The sequence below is a fragment of the Oryctolagus cuniculus genome, chromosome 2 (genome assembly GCF_051225735.1).
Source record: "Oryctolagus cuniculus isolate XC-2025 breed Fujian yellow rabbit chromosome 2, ASM5122573v1, whole genome shotgun sequence".
NCBI classification, from domain to species: Eukaryota; Metazoa; Chordata; class Mammalia; order Lagomorpha; family Leporidae; genus Oryctolagus; species Oryctolagus cuniculus.
In genome coordinates this window covers 55,989,963-56,007,422 of record NC_142868.1, presented here as the reverse complement: position 1 = coordinate 56,007,422, position 17,460 = coordinate 55,989,963, and the positions used below count along the sequence as shown (strand labels likewise).

Sequence of the window (17,460 nt, the reverse complement as noted above, 5' to 3'; positions counted from 1 at the left end):
ACAAAGCACATTGAATCTGTTAAAAACTAATTAAAATAGAAAGAGTAATTATTTTGTGGATCCCAGAGAACATCTATGGTTCATTTACACTCACATTATGGGCTACAAGTTTTGTTTTGTTTTGTTTCTTGAGAGACAGAAAGAGAGCTCCCATCTGCGGGTTCACTCCCCAGATATCTACAATGGTTGGGGTAGACCTGGATCCAGAGCCTGGAGCTGGGAACTCAATCCAGGTCTCCCACATGGGTAGCAGGGACCTAATTACTTGAGCTGTCATTGCTGCCTCTCAGGATCTGCATTAGCAGGAAGCTGGAATCTGGAGCTGGAGCTGGATATCAAACTCAGATACTCCAACATGGGACACAAGTATCTTCAGCCATATCTTAAAAACAAGGCTGAACATTGAGGCTACAACTTTTTTAAAAAGGTGTTTTACTTTAGATTCTCCATATTTTCATTCTAACATTTCCCTTTATTATTTATTGAAGCAATAGCCTAAGAGTATAGTTTTGTCTTGCTTTCTAGTTTGAGCTCCACTACTTATCAGCTGTGTGATCTAGGTCAGGTTGCCTAATTTCTTTTTAACTCTCTTATCTCATAAAAGTAAGTTGTTTGGATTAAGTAAGACAATATTTATAAAGTGTTTAGTGCACTCAGCAATAACAGTTAATATTAGTAGTAGTAGTATCTTTAACCATTATCAACCAACTTATACCTGTGAAATACTTTGGGAAGATTAAAGAAATAATCCAGAGCCGGCGCCGTGGCTCAATAGGCTAATCCTCCACCTTGCGGCGCCGGCACACCGGGTTCTAGTCCCGGTCGGGGCGCCAGATTCTGTCCCGGTTGCCCCTCTTCCAGGCCAGCTCTCTGCTATGGCCAGGGAGTGCAGTGGAGGATGGCCCAAGTGCTTGGGCCCTGCACCCCATGGGAGACCAGGAAAAGCACCTGGCTCCTGGCTCCTGCCATCGGATCAGCGCGGTGCGCCGGCCGCAGCGCGCCGGCCGTGGCGGCCATTGGAGGGTGAACCAACGGCAAAGGAAGACCTTTCTCTCTCTGTCTCTCTCTCTCACTGTCCACTCTGCCTGTCAAAAATAAAATAAAAAAAAAAATAAAGAAATAATCCAGGACCAAAAATAAGACAATTTGGCACACTTAATGAATCCTTCCATCATTCTAGGTTTGATAAGTGAGTAGGGTTGTTCTCTAACAAACCACATAGTCCTGCTTGGGATCTGGGCACAGTGATTCTATGCATTTCCAGCCCAGTGTTCCTTTCAGACTGCCAAGAAATGAAAAGAGGTTATTTTCAATTCCTTTCCTTCTTGGCATCTTTCCCTGCCAAAGTTTATTTGCATGTTAGCATCATTCATTCTAAATTCCACAGGCTCCTCAATCAGGACAGTTTTCCTTGACAGATTTCTCTTCTGATGTTCATTTTTCTGATTTTATTTTTATTGTATGTAAGGATCATGTTACTCATGGTGCTTACAACCTCCATATGTAAATTCTGTGAAAAAGTGCACCACTCCCAAGGGCTGTCTAACTCTACACTCTGGCAAAGGAGGACTTATATTTGCTCTTCTGATTAAAAGCTTTCCGTCAAGAAGACTCTCCCTACACCAGCCCCATTACAGCAAGGGCTGCTTGTCTGGGAATCCCGGCAGTCCCCAAGCACACCATATTATGGAAACTGCATTCCAGTACGAATGCCTCCTGGAGGTATACCTTCCTCTAGCTGTGGTAGCATCCGCTCAACGTCTTACACAAGAGCTACGTGGTAACTCTGCTGTCTCTGTAAAGGCTGCACTTGGGAGTCTTCAGTGGAGTCTTGTCATACATCTCACTTTTGTGGCATAAAGTCTGGGTAACAGAGGTTACATTGTTCAAAAAGTTTGCAAAAAACCATTCTAAACACCTATGTCCCAGGCTCAGTGGAAATTTTAAAGGAAACTTCAAGTAATTTTAATCAAAAAGAAAATTCTTTTACTTAGTTCAAAAATAATTAATAAAACAGCTTGTTTCTTCTTAACTGATGAAAGTTTCCAAGGTAGTTTTCAAAGGAAATTTTGTCTGTTTCTCATTATTATTTCAACAAACATATTGTAAATTAGGTTTCAGTCAGTGTAATTACTTTGCAATTCCTATGTCAAGGATATTCACATAAAACAAGCCCTACCTCTCTCCTGAGAGGATCTGAATCAGACAGCTGAACCCGGCTGCTACTTCTCTGCACGTTGCCAGTGTCAGTGATTCCAGAAGGATTTAAGCCTGAGGGAAAGGAGAGAAAGGGGTCAATCCTGGAATAGCGGAGCAGCAGGTTCTAAATCAGGGCATGTGCATGAGCTCCCAAGTGAAAAATCAGAGGGAGAGCTTGTGTGTGTTCTCATTTTGTATGCACACTTAAGAAGTCCAATGTCTGAAATTATTTATTTGTAAGGTATCTCCTAAGACTTCACCTGTTAGAAAGGATTTTGCTGTTGCTTTCCCTTTTTTTTTTTTTTGATAATAAAGGAAATACTAATTAGATTATTTTTCAGAAAAAAATTTTTAGAGATGTATTTATTTGAAAGGTAGAGTTACAGAGAGGCAGAGGCAGAGAGAGAGAGAGAGAGAGAGAGAGAGAGAGAGAGAGAGGTCTTCCATTTGCTGGTTCACTCCCCAAATGGCCGCAACGGCCAGAAGCTGGCTACATCTGAAGCCAGAAGCAAGGAGCTTCTTCAGGGTCTCATACGTGGGTGCAGGGGCCCAAAAACTTGCTCCAGGCCACAGCAGAAAGCTGGATCAGAAGTGGAGCAGCCAGGACTTGAACCGGTACCCATATGGGATGCCGGCACCACAGGCAGCAGCTCTACCCACCATACCACAGCGCCAGCCCCTACTTTTCAAATTTAATATAGATACATTGAATATAATTGCTAAACTTCTATATCAAATGTGTCTCTGCTTAGGAATTGCTCTGTCACTAATTTGTGAGGATTTTCCATTTCTAACAAATCTGGTTGAACCTAAGAGTGATACGATTACCTATATAAAAAATAAATCACACACATAAAAATATAGCTGGGCATATCTTCTAAGATATTGGACAGTGTGGATGGTATTATTTTAAAATACAGGCTCCATGTCCCATAAAGAGGCTCACTGTGGGAGACTGCTAAAGTGTCTGAAAGAGATAGGTATCTCCAGAGGAACATAAAGCAGGGTTCAGCAAGAGGTCTAAGAAAACAAAAATGCCTTGTTTCCATATACAAGAAAATAGTGGTTCCAGATTTGAAACTCAAATTAAAAGTTCCAAGAACAGACCCTCCAATTGCAGGCCTTGGTTTGCAATTCAACTGTTTCTCAAATGGGAAGCTCTGCAATGGACATCAGGATGAATAACCAGGAGCATTTTTAAAGTAACAATGTTTAATAATTCTCCCCAGAAATTACAGGAAGCCTTGCAAGTAATAAGTAAATGTTTGAGAACGCAACCGGTTGGGAAGCCAGGGTCTAAATGTGCTTCTTAGGGGAAACTTTCCTGAATGACTCAGAAGTTGAGTCAGAGACTGTTAAGCTGTTACCAGGAGCTGCTGTGTACCACCTGAAGCCAGCATGCAAGAAGCACAAGACTACACATTTTGAATGGAGTGGAGTGTTTCTGAATACAAAAATGAATCAACTATTTTGAGCAGCTGTTAATTCAGATACAAGAAAATAAAACAAAAAAGCACAATAGGGGAAATGAAAAAACAATTAGGTATCAAGAGAAATAAAAGTAAAGCCAATAGTGAAGAGAGAACTTAAACTTCTCTTCAGAGAGTATTGATTTGCCTTGGCACTACACTTGTACTTGTGATCTACATCTACAAGAGGTGGGATGCAGACTAGATTCTTTTTACTTGCTCAAATCCACAAATTTCTGTATACTTGTAGCATACAAATAAATTTACTCCATTTGTGACACAATCTTTACTTAGTAAGAATCATAGGAAACTTCTTGATAAATATGCCAAGGAAATGTGCAATTGAAGATCCATACATCTCTCGTCTCCCTTTCCTGAAGTTCATGGTACTTGAGGATATGGCCATTTAACACATCCAATTAGTGTTGTTATTTCAATGAATCTGGGAATAAAGTTGCAAATATGCACTGATGCACAATTCTAATGTCTGCAGTAAGGTGCAGACAAAGCAGATTCAATCGCCTCAGTATTGGAATCTGCTTCCTTTTCTTTATTGACTTTCATTTTGCTCCATCTCCCCATTTATTGGGGTGTGCATGTCTGATTTCCTGAAAACTGCTATCACCAAGAACCTTCTACTCACCTCCATTCTTGAAATGCTCTTCCTTTAACTTCCTTGACAACACTCCCCTAATTTTCCCACTACTTCCTTGGCTAATCTTCGTCAGTTTTCTTCCCAGAGATCTAGCCACGCCTTAAATGCCAGTGATCATTACAATTCTGCTCTCAGTCCTATTTTCCCCTCTATAATCTATTCTGAGAGGCAGTATAGCATAATGGTGAAAAGCACAGACACTAGAGCCACACTGCCTTGGTTTTGTCATTTTCTGGCTGAGTGTGGCTGTGTGATCTTATGCAGGTCACCCAACATCGTCTTAGAAAACGGGACTATTAACTCTCAAAATACAACTCTATTATACAAACCTTTATTTCAAAATAGTTGATCATTTGCAAATGTTTTCTGGGGTGTGCTGTAAGAGATAAGTACACAAGACGCAAAAGAAATCAAAGGTTTATGTTCAGAAACAGTGAAGAAATTGACATTCTAAGTTCAAAGCGTTTAGCAAAGAAAGTTAAGGACTCTTGGCATAGTGAGCTAAGAGGTGTGACTCGTGATTAGGAAAGACGATGGAATGACTAAGAAATAATGAGGATATGGCCATTTAACACATCCAATTAGTGTTGTTATTTCAATGAACCTGAATAAAGTTGAATATGAATAAAGTTGCAAATATGCAGTAATGCACAATTCTCTCTAATTTCGAGCAAATTATTTTTCTAACTATTTTGTATCATAGTGCACAAAATAATAAAGTGCTATTTTAATCCTAAAAAAAGTTATTTAGAAACTTTAATCATGTCAGAATTCCAAATTGCATCTTTTGGGGAAGAATACAGTAACTTCAGTTCTGGAAAAAGGGAACTTAGCATCAGATCTAAGGTTGAAAAAAGCCTCAAAGATCTACATATCTCTGGCCAGCGCCGCGGCTCACTAGGCTAATCCTCCGCCTTGCGCCGCCGGCACACCGGGTTCTAGTCCCGGTTGGGGCGCTGGATTCTGTCCCGGTTGCCCCTCTTCCAGGCCAGCTCTCTGCTGTGGCCAGGGAGTGCAGTGGAGGATGGCCCAAGTGCTTGGGTCCTGCACCCCATGGGAGACCAGGATAAGTACCTGGCTCCTGCCATCGGATCAGTGCGGTGCGCCGGCCGCGGCGGCCATTGGAGGGTGAACCAACGGCAAAGGAAGACCTTTCTCTCTGTCTCTCTTTCTCACTGTCCACTCTGCCTGTCAAAAAAAAAAAAAAAAAATCTACACAGCTCTTTCCCCTATTTCTGGGGACTCCTATTTTTAAACTATTCCAGACACATGAGATTCTAACATGCTTTAAAAAGCTTCTCCAGGGGCCCACGCTGTGGCATACAGGGTTGAGCCTCCACCTGCCATGCCAGCACCCCACGTGGGTGTGGGTTCATGTCCCTGCTGCTCCACTTTTGATCCAGTTCTATAATGATGCACCTGGGGAAGTATCAGAAGATGGCCTAAGTACTTGGTCCCCTGCGCTCATGTGGGAGATCTAAAAGAAGCTCCTGGTTCCTGGCTTTGGTCTGGCCCAGCCTTGGCCATTGTGGCCATTTGGGGAGTGAACCAGCAGATGGGGGGAATCTCTCTTTCTCTCTCTCTCTCCTTCTCTCTCTGTGTCTCTGCCTTTCAAATAAATAAATAAATATTAAAAAAAAAAAAGAAAAAATGAGACTAAGAAAAGTGCCTACTTCTTAGGGTTGTAAGGAAGAATAAATGTGTTCACATGCATGAAGTACCTACTGCCATGGCTACAACTATCATTCACTGAAGCTGAGTAACTCTGTGTCATTTAGCTGATATTATTTGATATTTGATATTTGATTAGCCGATAAACTCTCTAGACCAGACTTTCCTGCATTCCAGGTCCATTTAACCAACTGTCTACTAAATATTCCCAACCGGATCTAGAGTGCCTTAAACAACATTCACCAACTAACTAATTTCTATCTTCCCAGCACTGTTCTACTCAAAACCTTTGTCTTTTTTTTTTTTTTTTGCTTCTAATTTTTATTTATTTAAGAGACAGTGATACAGAGGGAGATACAAATACAGTAACAGACTGAAAGAGCTCCCATTCATCAATTCACCCCACCCCTACAAATGCCCTCAACAATTGAGGGTGAGCCAAGTTGAAGCTGGCAGACAAGAACTCAGTCCAGGTCTCCTATATGAGCCACCACTGCTACCCCCCAGGGTACACATTAGCAGGAAGCTGAAGTCAAGAGATGAGATGTGACTCAAACCTAGGCACTCTGATATGGGATATAGGCATCCTAAGAGGCATCTTAACTGTTGAGCCAAACGCTCACTTGCAGCGAACTTTTGTATCCTTCCTATATGAATAGGAAACTTGGAAAATTAATAAAATCTCTTTCCCTTCTTTCAACTAATTCCACCCCAAACATGTAATTGGTCAAAAAGTCCTTTCAGGTTTGCCTCTTGCTGTCTCTTCTGAATTACTCCAAGAGCCCCATCCTCCCTGTCTCCAGTATTTTCCTCCACACCACCCTTCTTTTACCCTGCAGCCAAGTGGCTCATCTTTTTAAATATGTTTCATCATTCTATCATTCACCTTTGGGATAAAATACAAAATTTGGGGGCATGGAATATGAGGTAGTTTATCTCCCTGCCTCTTCCTATCTCTAATGCCATCTCCTATCATCTCTGGTCCCAGCCATATGGAACCACTTATAATTCCCTCAATTGTCACCCTCTCCTTCACCGTCATGCCTTTGTTAATACAACCTGGCTGGAGCTGTGAGCCCTTTCTTCTATGTTCTATCCAGATGATTCCTACATTACTAGAATATTTATAATTCCCAGAATACCACTCCTAATTCCACTTATTTAAAAGATTTATTTTATTTATTTGAAAGGCAGAGTGATATCTTCCATTTGCTGATTTATTCCCCAAATGGCTGCAAACAGCCAGGACTGAGCCATAAGGAAGTCAGGAGCCAGGAGCTTCTTTTGAGTCTTCCACATGGGTAGCAGGGGCCCAACCACTTGGGCCATCTTCTGCTGTTTTCCAAACATATTAACAAGGAGCTGGATCAGAAGTGGAGCAGCCAGGACTCAAACTGGTATCCGTATGGGATACTGGTGTCACAGGCAGCTGCTTTATCCTCTATGCCATAATGCTGGCCCCCTAACTGAATTTTTTTGAAAAGAAAAACTAAGATAGTTAATAGATGCTGGAATTCTGGTATAGTTTTCTCAAACAGAGTGAAATTCCTTTTGAGACACACAATAAATTTTCTTATTTAGTCTTTTTTATTTTTGTCTTCCATTCATCGGTAATGACTCTTTAGGTGAAAAACTGGAAAAGGTGGAATACGAATTGGAATAAATCTTCTACCAAAATATTATAAGAGATCCAGATGGTGAGAAAAAAAGTGGAAAGAAACTGTGAAAGAGGAAGATGTTCTCAGCTATATTCCTACGTTAACCATCCCCCCTCCTTCATTCTCAATCTCTCCCTCTCCCACCCCCCCTTAATATATTAAAAAAAATCATACTGTGTTCTTTCTAAATCCCTCAGGTTTCCTATTTTATTGCCCCAAGAGTCTGCTTCCCTGAGGTTCTTGCATAGACCAGTTATTTCCCTCTATAAAGAAGCTGTTTGGTTCGTTCTCGCCTGGTTTGGAAGAATCCAAGGGAGGCAGTTCTTGCAGCCCTGTCTCCTTCCACTCCCCTTCTCCCCCAGTCCTGGCTGGAGCTGTGAGTCTGTCAATCTCAGGCAAGAGACAAGGCAGACAAAGATTCATTTGTGAGGACCTCCTTCCAGCACCTTCACTCTTCTCCTTTTGCCCAAACTCACCCAGGGAGTTGGAGCATTTAAGATTTCTCTGCCAGGAAGACCAAAAGGAAAGAAGAAAAAGGTAAGTAATTTTTTCTCTGTAAAAAACATTTTATGCCATTTATTCTACTCCAAACTGCTACTGTAGATTATAGTGGAAATGTGTGTTTTTGTTGATTAAAAAGGGGAAGACAGGGCAGAGTTATCCTCCGAGATGGTGAGAGGAGATGGTGCATGTACTTTGAAAAAGATGATGCTTCCTTGGTAAAGGAATAGAATCAGGTTAAAATAAATTAGAAAATGCACATTCCTTGACTAGGAAAATAACTTAATCATAGGCTTAGAAAGAGGCAGATTCCTTTCTGTTGTTCATTTAATGCTCAATTCCACTCAGTCTAGTCCCACACAACAGGACCTATTGTTTCACCTCTCAGCACTGTGTGAGGATGCTGAAGTATTTAAGATTGTTCAAAATGCAGTAGCTGCATCTCTATACGACCTACTTGACATGAAGTTAAATGCAATGTCTAAGAAAAGCCTTTTTTTTTTTTAACTTTCAAAAAATTCTGATGTCTGAAAAGAAAGTTGTGATACACAGAGGGAATTCATTGAATCATCCTTGGTGTCCCAACCACGGAATACAACACAGTGTCTGTGCTGCTAAGAGAAAGAGAACACTTCTTCCCCCTGGGACTTATAAAAATTCCTTCACTTGGTTCCCCTGGCTGAGAAAACTATCCCAAATGCTGATCTTTTTCTCCAGTGATGATGATTTTATTGTGGCCAGGAAAACAAACAGGATGATGCAAGACTGCATTTAATACCCCCTTCTAGCATGCCCTGAGAGGCCTGCAGGCATATCACAGGGTGGATGAGGACTTCATCTTTCCACTGACTAAGGTATCTTGGGTATGCGGACTGATGTGTCAGCCTGAAGGATCTGCCAAGGGCTTATCCGTGTTCTAAAATCACTTCTGTTCATTTAACACACACTCTGAGAAATTTCACTTAAGGAATCTGCCGTTCTAAAACAAACCTCTTCTCAATCAATAAAAAGAAAAAGAAGAGCGAATTTTAAAAATCATAGTGACTTTCATCCTCCAAAAAAGATGAATGAAGATATCACAGACTGGGCAATAATTTTAATTTCTTTCAACTACAATTTTTTTGATATTTCAAAAGCCAAGTGCTAGGCTGGAATTTTCATTTGTCTTTGCAGCTTTGTTTCTCTACTGCTGCTTTTTGAAGGAATCAGAAATTGGGCTTCCCGTCCGTTTAATTCATCAACTCTGTTTCATTCCACTGCCAGTTCCCAGAACTGACATCAGCTGCCTGTATGAGTTTTGCACCATAAATGTCTGAATACTTTGACTACATTGCCCTGTTAGTTTTGGCCGATAAATGGGATAATTTTTCAGTGAAAGTCTCCACTTAACTACAGCCATTCAAAAGCTTGTTCATGCCAAATACCCTCACAGAATCAAAATTTGCAATTTATCACCAAATAATGGTGCTAATGATTTATTTCTTAATTGGAAATAACATAATTCTGTATCCTTTGCATTGATTTTCCTTTTAAAAATACATTACTATTGGGATATAAATGGTACTACACAACGGGAGTAACATTGTTAATTACATCAAATTGAACTTTTAAAATCTAGGGATAACTACTAAGGTTTTCCTAGTTATTCCTTCAAATCTTCAGTTTTAACTTTGCTTACTTTTGTAATTTGGATGAATCCCAGCAAGAATTTTAAGAGCATGTACTTCAACAGAAAGAGGAAAAAAAAATAGAGTAATTTGTCTCAAATGGGCCAAAGTCATCTCACTCTTGTTGGCACTTGAAAATATATGGTTTTGATGGCTTGCCAAGGATTAAGACTGGTGTCTTTTAATGAAAAACAACCAATGTATGCCAACAGCACGTTGGCTCAAACATTTTTCCACTTACTAAATAATAGGTAAGGTTGTGTATCTGCATTTTAGCAAAGGAAGAAGAGAAGGCTTCAGTTAAAACGTATAATTTATAAAGTGTTAAAAAAAAAATCTACCGGTAAATGCTTGCCAGGTGTGGAACTTTCCATCATAGTATGTGATGAAGACCAAGGCAGAAACCCTGTTTTGTGCTGTGGAATGGACACAGTCAGAAGAGTGCAAGGTATGGCAACATACCTAATTACTTCTCCAGCAATTTATTTGTTTACTACTTCAGGGAATGTTTTATGAATACTTATCCTGGGCCCAGCATTGAAGTACGTGCTCTGAGAGATACAGAAGAATTAGAAATTATAATTCTTGCTCTCATGATACTGGCATCTTCTCTTCTGATTCTTTAAATAATGGATTTCCCCAGATCTCAGTCCTTTGACTTATCACTTCTTGGTCTACACTTACATTTCTCCAACACTCATAGCTATAAAGCCTATCAATAAATACCTTTTTTTTTTTTTTTTTTTTTTGGACAGGCAAAGTTAGACAGTGAGAGAGAGAAAGACAGAGTCAAAGGTCTTCCTTCTGTTGGTTCACCCCCAAAATGGCCGCTACAGCCAGCTCGCTGCACCAATCCGAAGCCAGGAGCCAGGTGCTTCCTCCTGGTCTCCCATGTGGGTGCAGGGCCCAATGACCTGGGCCGTCCTCCACTGCCTTCCCAGGCCACAGCAGAGAGCTGGACTGGAATAGGAGCAACCAGGACAGAATCTGGCACCCCTACCAGGACTAGAACCCGGGATGCCGGCACCGCAGGCGGAGGATTAGCCTAGTGAGCTGCAGCGCCAGCAATAAATATCTTAATTACTTACAAATTTGATTTTTCAACCTTGAACTTCAGATTCATATTCAACTGCCTACTTAATGTCTTATTCAAAAATGTAATAGGCATCTCAAACTCAAATCAAAAACTTAGGTCAAAAACTTGCTCTTGAATTTCCCCCAAATTGGCTCCTTCCAGTTCTTCCTCCATCTAATAAATTACAGTACCACTCAGGCCAAAAATCTAAGAGTCATTCTTGATGCTTTCCCTCTTGCCTCATGATTTCCTTCAATTCCTACCAAAAGCCTCTTCTATTTCAATTTTTCCCCAGCACTATACATCTTCTCATATATAAGTTTGAGGTTTGTCCTTAGTGGATGCTTTGGTCAGAAATTAACATAAAAGGAAGGAATAAGAACAATAAGGCGGCCGTCGCCGCGGCTCACTAGGCTAATCCTCCGCCTCGCGGCGCCGGCACACCGGGTTCTAGTCCTGGTCGGGGCGCCGGATTCTGTCCTGGGTGCCCCTCTTCCAGGCCAGCTCTCTGCTGTGGCCCAGGAGTGCAGTGGAGGATGGCCCAAGTCCTTGGGCCCTGCACCTGCATGGAGACCAGGAGAAGCACCTGGCTCCTGGCTTCGGATCAGCGCAATGCGCTGGCCGCAGCGTGCTGGCGGTGGCGGCCATTGGAGGGTGAACCAATGGCAAAGGAAGACCTTTCTCTCTGTCTCTCTCTCTCTCACTGTCCATTCTGCCTGTCAAAAAAAAAAAAAAAAAAAAAAAAAAAAAGAAAGAAAAAAAAGGCAAAGACACATGGGTAGGACTAAAGAGATGATTGGTCTGACTAGGTAGCTCAATAGCAGTAAAGCATAGGAATGGAGAAGAGGAAGGAAGCCCTTAGGATTAGCCCTAAGAAGTTCACTCAGTTGTTTAGATGACATGATACCTCCATAGGCCCTTGCCCAGGATAAATCTGTGTTTTGGGGGAAATCATTCATTCAATTCAACAAATATGGGCCAATTATTGTATTAGCCACAGATGTGTGGTGATGAAGAAAATAGATTGCTCTCATGTTGCTTTCAGTCTAAAGGGAATGACAGACATAAAGTGAGTAAATTCACAAATATGAGGGTATTTCTAAAATTTCATGGAAAAATATAATTAAAAGTATGAATGTATTTTGGTGCAAAATTTTTTCTTAATGTACATGTAAAATACATATTATGAAAAAACTATGGAAGGAATTAAAAAATCTTTGTACGCAAATAAGCTTATCTTTTAATTCTAGTTTTCCATGAATTTTTTGAAGTACCCTTCTGGCACTGTGGAGTGGAGGGTAAAGCTGCCAGCTGTGGTGCCAACATCCCATACGGGCACCAGTTTAAGTCCCAGCTGCTCCATTTCTGATCCAGCTCTCTGCCTGCTAATGCACCTGGAAAAGCAATGGAAGATGATCCAAGTCCTTGGGCCCCTGCACCCATGTGGGAAACCCAGAGGAAGCTCCTGGCTCCTATCTTTGAATTGGCCCAGCTCTGGCTGTTGTGACCATTTGGGGCATGAACCAGCAGATGGAAGGTCTCTCCCACTGTGTCTCCCTGTCTCTCTATAACTCTGTCTTTCAAATAAAAATAAATTTTTAAAAAGTGTTTATTATTTTCATCTACTTGAAAGGAAGAGTGACAGAGTGTGTGAGAGAGTGAGAGACAGAGACAGACAGAGAGAGATCTTCCATCTGCTGGTTTACTCTTCAAATGCTCACAATAGCCAGGGTGGGGCCAGGTGGAAGCCAGGAGCCCAGAGCTCCTTCTGTGTCACCCATGTGGCTGGCAGGGGCCCAAGCACTTGAGTCATCATCTGCTGCCTCCCAAGACGCATTAGCAGGTAACTCAAACAGAAATATTGCAGACAGGACTCAATTGGACCTACAATGGTATGTGGGCATCTCAAGAGGGGTTTAACCTGCTGTGCCACAGTGCCTTCTCCCATCTTTATATAATTTAAATTGTGATAAATATCATTAAGGAAAATAAGAGGGCACTATAAAAGTGTCTCAGTCTTCATTTGAGACTAGAAGAACTTTGAAAGAATAACATTAATTTTTTAAAATTTCTTTATTTATTTGAAAGGCAAAGTTACAGAGAGAAAGGAAGAATCAGAGAAAGAGAGAGAGACCTTCCATCTGCTGGTTCATTCCACAAATGGCTGCAACAGCTGGGGCTGTGCCAGGCTGAAGCCAGATACCAGGAGCTTCTTCAGGGTCTCCCTGATGGATGGCAGGGGCCCAAGCACTTGGACCATCCTCCACCACTTTCCCAGCCATATTAGCAGAGAGCTGGATCAGAAGTGGAGAAGCTAGGACTGGAACAAGTGCCCATATGGGATGCCAGCATTGCAGGTGGCAGCTTAACCAGCTATGCCACAACACCACCCACATTTTTTTTTTTTATTTGAGAGACAAAGAGACAGAAAGAGAGAGCACACTCATATCTACTGGCTTACTCCTCAAATACCCACCATAGGTGGGGTTAGATCAGGGCTGGGGCCAGGAGCTGGGAATTCAGTCTGGATCTCCCAAGTGAGTGATAGGAATCCAATTGCTTGAGCCATCATCATCACTGCCTTTCAGGGTCTGAATTGGCGGGAAGCTGGAAACAAGAGCCAGAGCTAGGGCTCAAACCCAGGTCCTCCTGCTGTGGGATGCAGATGTTTTCACCACTAGGCTAAGTACTTGCTCCCTGAAAGAATGACATTTAAACTGAGACCTGAAAATCAAGATGAAATCAGCCACACAGGGGCCGGCACTGTAGCACAGCGGGTTAACGCCCTGGCCTGAAGCACCAGCATCCCATATGGGCACCAGTTCTAGTCCCAGCGGCTCCACTTCCCATCCAGCTCTCTGCTATGGCCTGGGATAGCAGTAGAAGATGGCCCAAGTCCTTGGGCCCCTGCACCCACGTGGGAGACCCAGAGGAAGCTCCTGGCTCCTGGCTTCGGATCGGCGCAGCTCTGGCTGTTGCAGCCATCTGGGGAGTGAAACAGTGGATGGAAGACCTCTCTCTCTGCCTCTACCTCTCTCTGTAACTCTTTCAAATAACTAAAATAAATCTTAAAAAAAAATCACCCACATAAAGGGCAACCCTGGTAAAGGGCAACATATAGAAAGACTGTAATGAAAGAAAAATTTTTGAATGGTAGAAAATATTCTATAACTTTTTATTGTTTAGCAATTTGGAGACCCAATAGCTTCTAACCCTTTCCATGAGATGGTAGGAATCATAGTTCCTAAGGAACCATATGGAACCATAGTTCAATCTGGGAAAAGGAGTAGAAGAATAAAGAAACAGAGCTCTGAGAATTTAACTTGAGTATTAAAATTACCAGAGTAGAACACAGCTCATTTTTAGGATCTACATATTCCTCCCAAAATAGTTACATACAGTAAGGGGGTTATACAAAGCTTTGTTTCTGCCCAAGATGAAGTAATAGGAATCAGATTTATTTACCCCCTGGAAGCAATAAAAACAAACCATGCAGAATATATGAAATAACATTTGTTAAGACACTGAATTTCAAGTATGGAAAAACATTTATCCTTGAGTGAAGGGACACAAAAGAGGACTATGGACTTGAAAGAGTTTCCAGGCTGCAATGTCAGGAGAGCCCAGAGAGTCTGGCAGACTTCCTGAGCTGAGGAAATGGAGCTGGAAGACAGGGAGACCAAAAAACTAAAGTGCATGAAACAGTACCAGAGAGAGATGCACGGAGAGGGAGCTCCAGTCGTCAGCAGAGGGCGCTCACTCAAGTACACAGCAGAAAACTGATCAATGTGTGCAAATGAGGAAACTATATAAGGTCAGGGGGAAAAAAAATCCCAAAAGGATTAGAGAACAGAGTATCTGGCACACACACAAAGATAAAATAGTCACAGAACCAGACTGAAAATAAATTGCATAATTTTCATGGCATTGTTTAGAATAATCAAGAAAGTCTGGCCTTAGTGGAGAATAATAATTAGCTCGAGAGTTGAGCACTGCTCTTGAATCACCTAACAAATCATAAAAGCAAAGCCTGAAAGTATCAAACTATTCCCAAGTAATTTAGTTGCATCCTAGAATAAAGCACAAGAATATTTATAAGAATACACAAATATTCAGTATTCAATAAGATAAAATTGTCAATGTCTGAGATCTAATCAAAGATTAACAACCACACAAAAGTAGGAAATTATAATTAATAATTAGAATAATAAATGAATTAAAACCAACTCAGAACTGATATAAATATTAGAATTAGTAGGCAAGACATCAAAACATATATATCAAAGAAGAAAAAGTTGTCAATCTATCATTCTACAACTAGCAAATATATCTTTCAAAAATAAAGGCATTCTCAGAAATACAAAAGCTGGAAGAATGTTTTACCAGTAAACCTGCACTACAAGAATATTAACGGATGAGCTTCAGGCATAGGGAAATGTTAACACATGGAACTATGGATCTACACAGAGAAGTGAAAAGCACTGAAATGGAAACCACATGGGTGTTTGTATAAATATATATATTTATATATATATATAAATTATATATATAATTATATAATAAAATATATATTCTATATATATATAAAATCTGTGTGTGTATGTATACACACAAGATTTTTTTCTCATTTTTTTAAAAGTTATTTACTTGAAAGGCACAGTTACAGGGTGGAGGGGGTGAGAGATAGAGAAGAGGAGAAAGAGATATCTTTCTTCCACTGGTTCACTCCCCAAATAGCCCTAATGACCAGAGCTGGGCCAGGCTCAAGTCAGGAGCCTGGAACTCCGTTTTGGTCACCCACAAGGGTACCAGGAGCCCAAACACTTGGCTCATCTTCTGCTGTTTTCACAGGCACATTACTAGTGAGCTGGATTGGAAGTGGAACAGCTGGGGCTTGAACCAGTGCTCATACAGGATGCTGGCATTCCAGGTGATGACTTAATCTGCTGCACCACAGTGTCAGCCCCTTTCTCATTCTTTACATTCCTAAAATACAATTGGTTAAACAAACAAAAGTCCAATATGTTATGTGCTTTATAACACATATATCTAAGTAAAAAAATAGTTAAAATAACATAAAGGTTGAAAGGAGGGAAAATGAAGCACATTATTGTGAAACTGTTATACTATATACAAAATGAGGGAAACACTGCAAAGTTAAAGATGTATACTATAAACTTCAAGGCAACTACTAAAATAATGAATGGGGAATAGGTATTTGGCCTAGTGGTTAAGATATACACCTCCCACATTAGAGTGCCTGCATTTGACTACCAGCTCCAGATTCTGACTCTAGCTTCCTGCTAATGCAGATTCTGGGAGGCAGTAATGATGACTCAAGTAATTGGATTCATGCCACCCATATGGGAGACCTGGATTGTGTTCCTGGCTCCTGGCACCAGACCTGGCCTAGCCTCAGCCTTCTAGGTATTTATTTTTTTTTTCATCTTTTTTTAAGATTTATTAATTTATTTGAAAGTTAGAGCTACACAGAGAGAAGGAGAGGCAGAAAGAGAGAGAGACAGAGAGAGAGAGAGAGGTCTTCCACCCGATGGGTCACTCCCCAACTGGCCGCAATGGCCTGAGCTGCGCCAACCCAAAGCCAGAAGCCAGGAGCTTCTTCTGGGTCACTCACATGGGTGCAGGGGCCCAAGGACTTGGGCCATCTTCTACTGCTTTCCCAGGCCATAGCAGAGAGCTGGATGGGAAGTGGAGCAACCGGGACTAGAACTGGCGCCCATATGGGATGCCTGTGTTTCAGGCTAGGGCGTTAGCCCACTGTGCCACAGTGCTGGCCCCAGCCTTCTAGGTATTTATAACCCTTGTCTATACTCCTGAGCGACAGTGGTTTTTCTACTTACTACTTGTTGAATTGTTTATTTAGTGAAGGATCAAGCTGTGATTATATAGTAAATTGAAAGTATGTCATTAAAAAAATTAAAAGAAAAATAAGAAAAGGAGGAGGGAGGTTGGTAGCAAGAAAGGGAGGAAGTGTAGGATGGGAAGCATCATTATGTTATTAAAACTGTTTATATGAAACACATGAAATTTATTCCCTTCATATAAATAAAAGTTTAAAAATTACAGTGGGGAAAAATTACAGTGGGTGGGATTTCTTTACACCCCCCTTCTCATTCTCAAATAAATAAATACATTTTAAATATAAAAAATGAAGAATCAGCTTATAAGTCATCAAATCAGAAACAATGAAGTCAGAAAAAATTCAATTAATGCAAAAGAGCACAAGAAAAAGGAACAAAGAAAAGATGGACCAAATAGAAATGAGGTTGACAGATGATAGATTTAAACCTAACCATGTCAGCAATCACATTAAATGCAAATGATCTAAACATTTCACTTAAAAGGCAGAGATTGTTGGTTTAGACTAAAAAAAAAAAAAAAAAAACCAAACTATATAGATTGCAAAAAAGAAACACACATGAGTGGTGTCAGCAAAATGACAGAATAAGAAATCCTAAACTCTCCTTTTGCCTGTGATATACTAATTCAATGGCAATGTATGGATCAATTCCCTCTATAAGAAATCCAGAACCCAGTTGAGATG

General features: G+C 40.9%; 2 long non-coding RNA genes across 2 annotated transcripts in view; one reads left to right on the top strand and one right to left on the bottom strand.

Moving 5' to 3' along the window:
• The window catches only part of LOC103345485 (uncharacterized), a 100,316-nt gene that overhangs the window by 56,692 nt on the left and 26,164 nt on the right, over positions 1-17,460 (bottom strand). The window contains exon 2 of the long non-coding RNA XR_016229921.1: positions 2,180-2,271. This is a non-coding gene — a long non-coding RNA (uncharacterized LOC103345485). The remainder of the gene's footprint in view (positions 1-2,179; positions 2,272-17,460) is intronic.
• The window catches only part of LOC100357121 (scrapie-responsive protein 1), a 35,851-nt gene continuing 26,337 nt past the window's right edge, over positions 7,947-17,460 (top strand). The window contains exon 1 of the long non-coding RNA XR_515364.5: positions 7,947-8,189. This is a non-coding gene — a long non-coding RNA (scrapie-responsive protein 1). The remainder of the gene's footprint in view (positions 8,190-17,460) is intronic.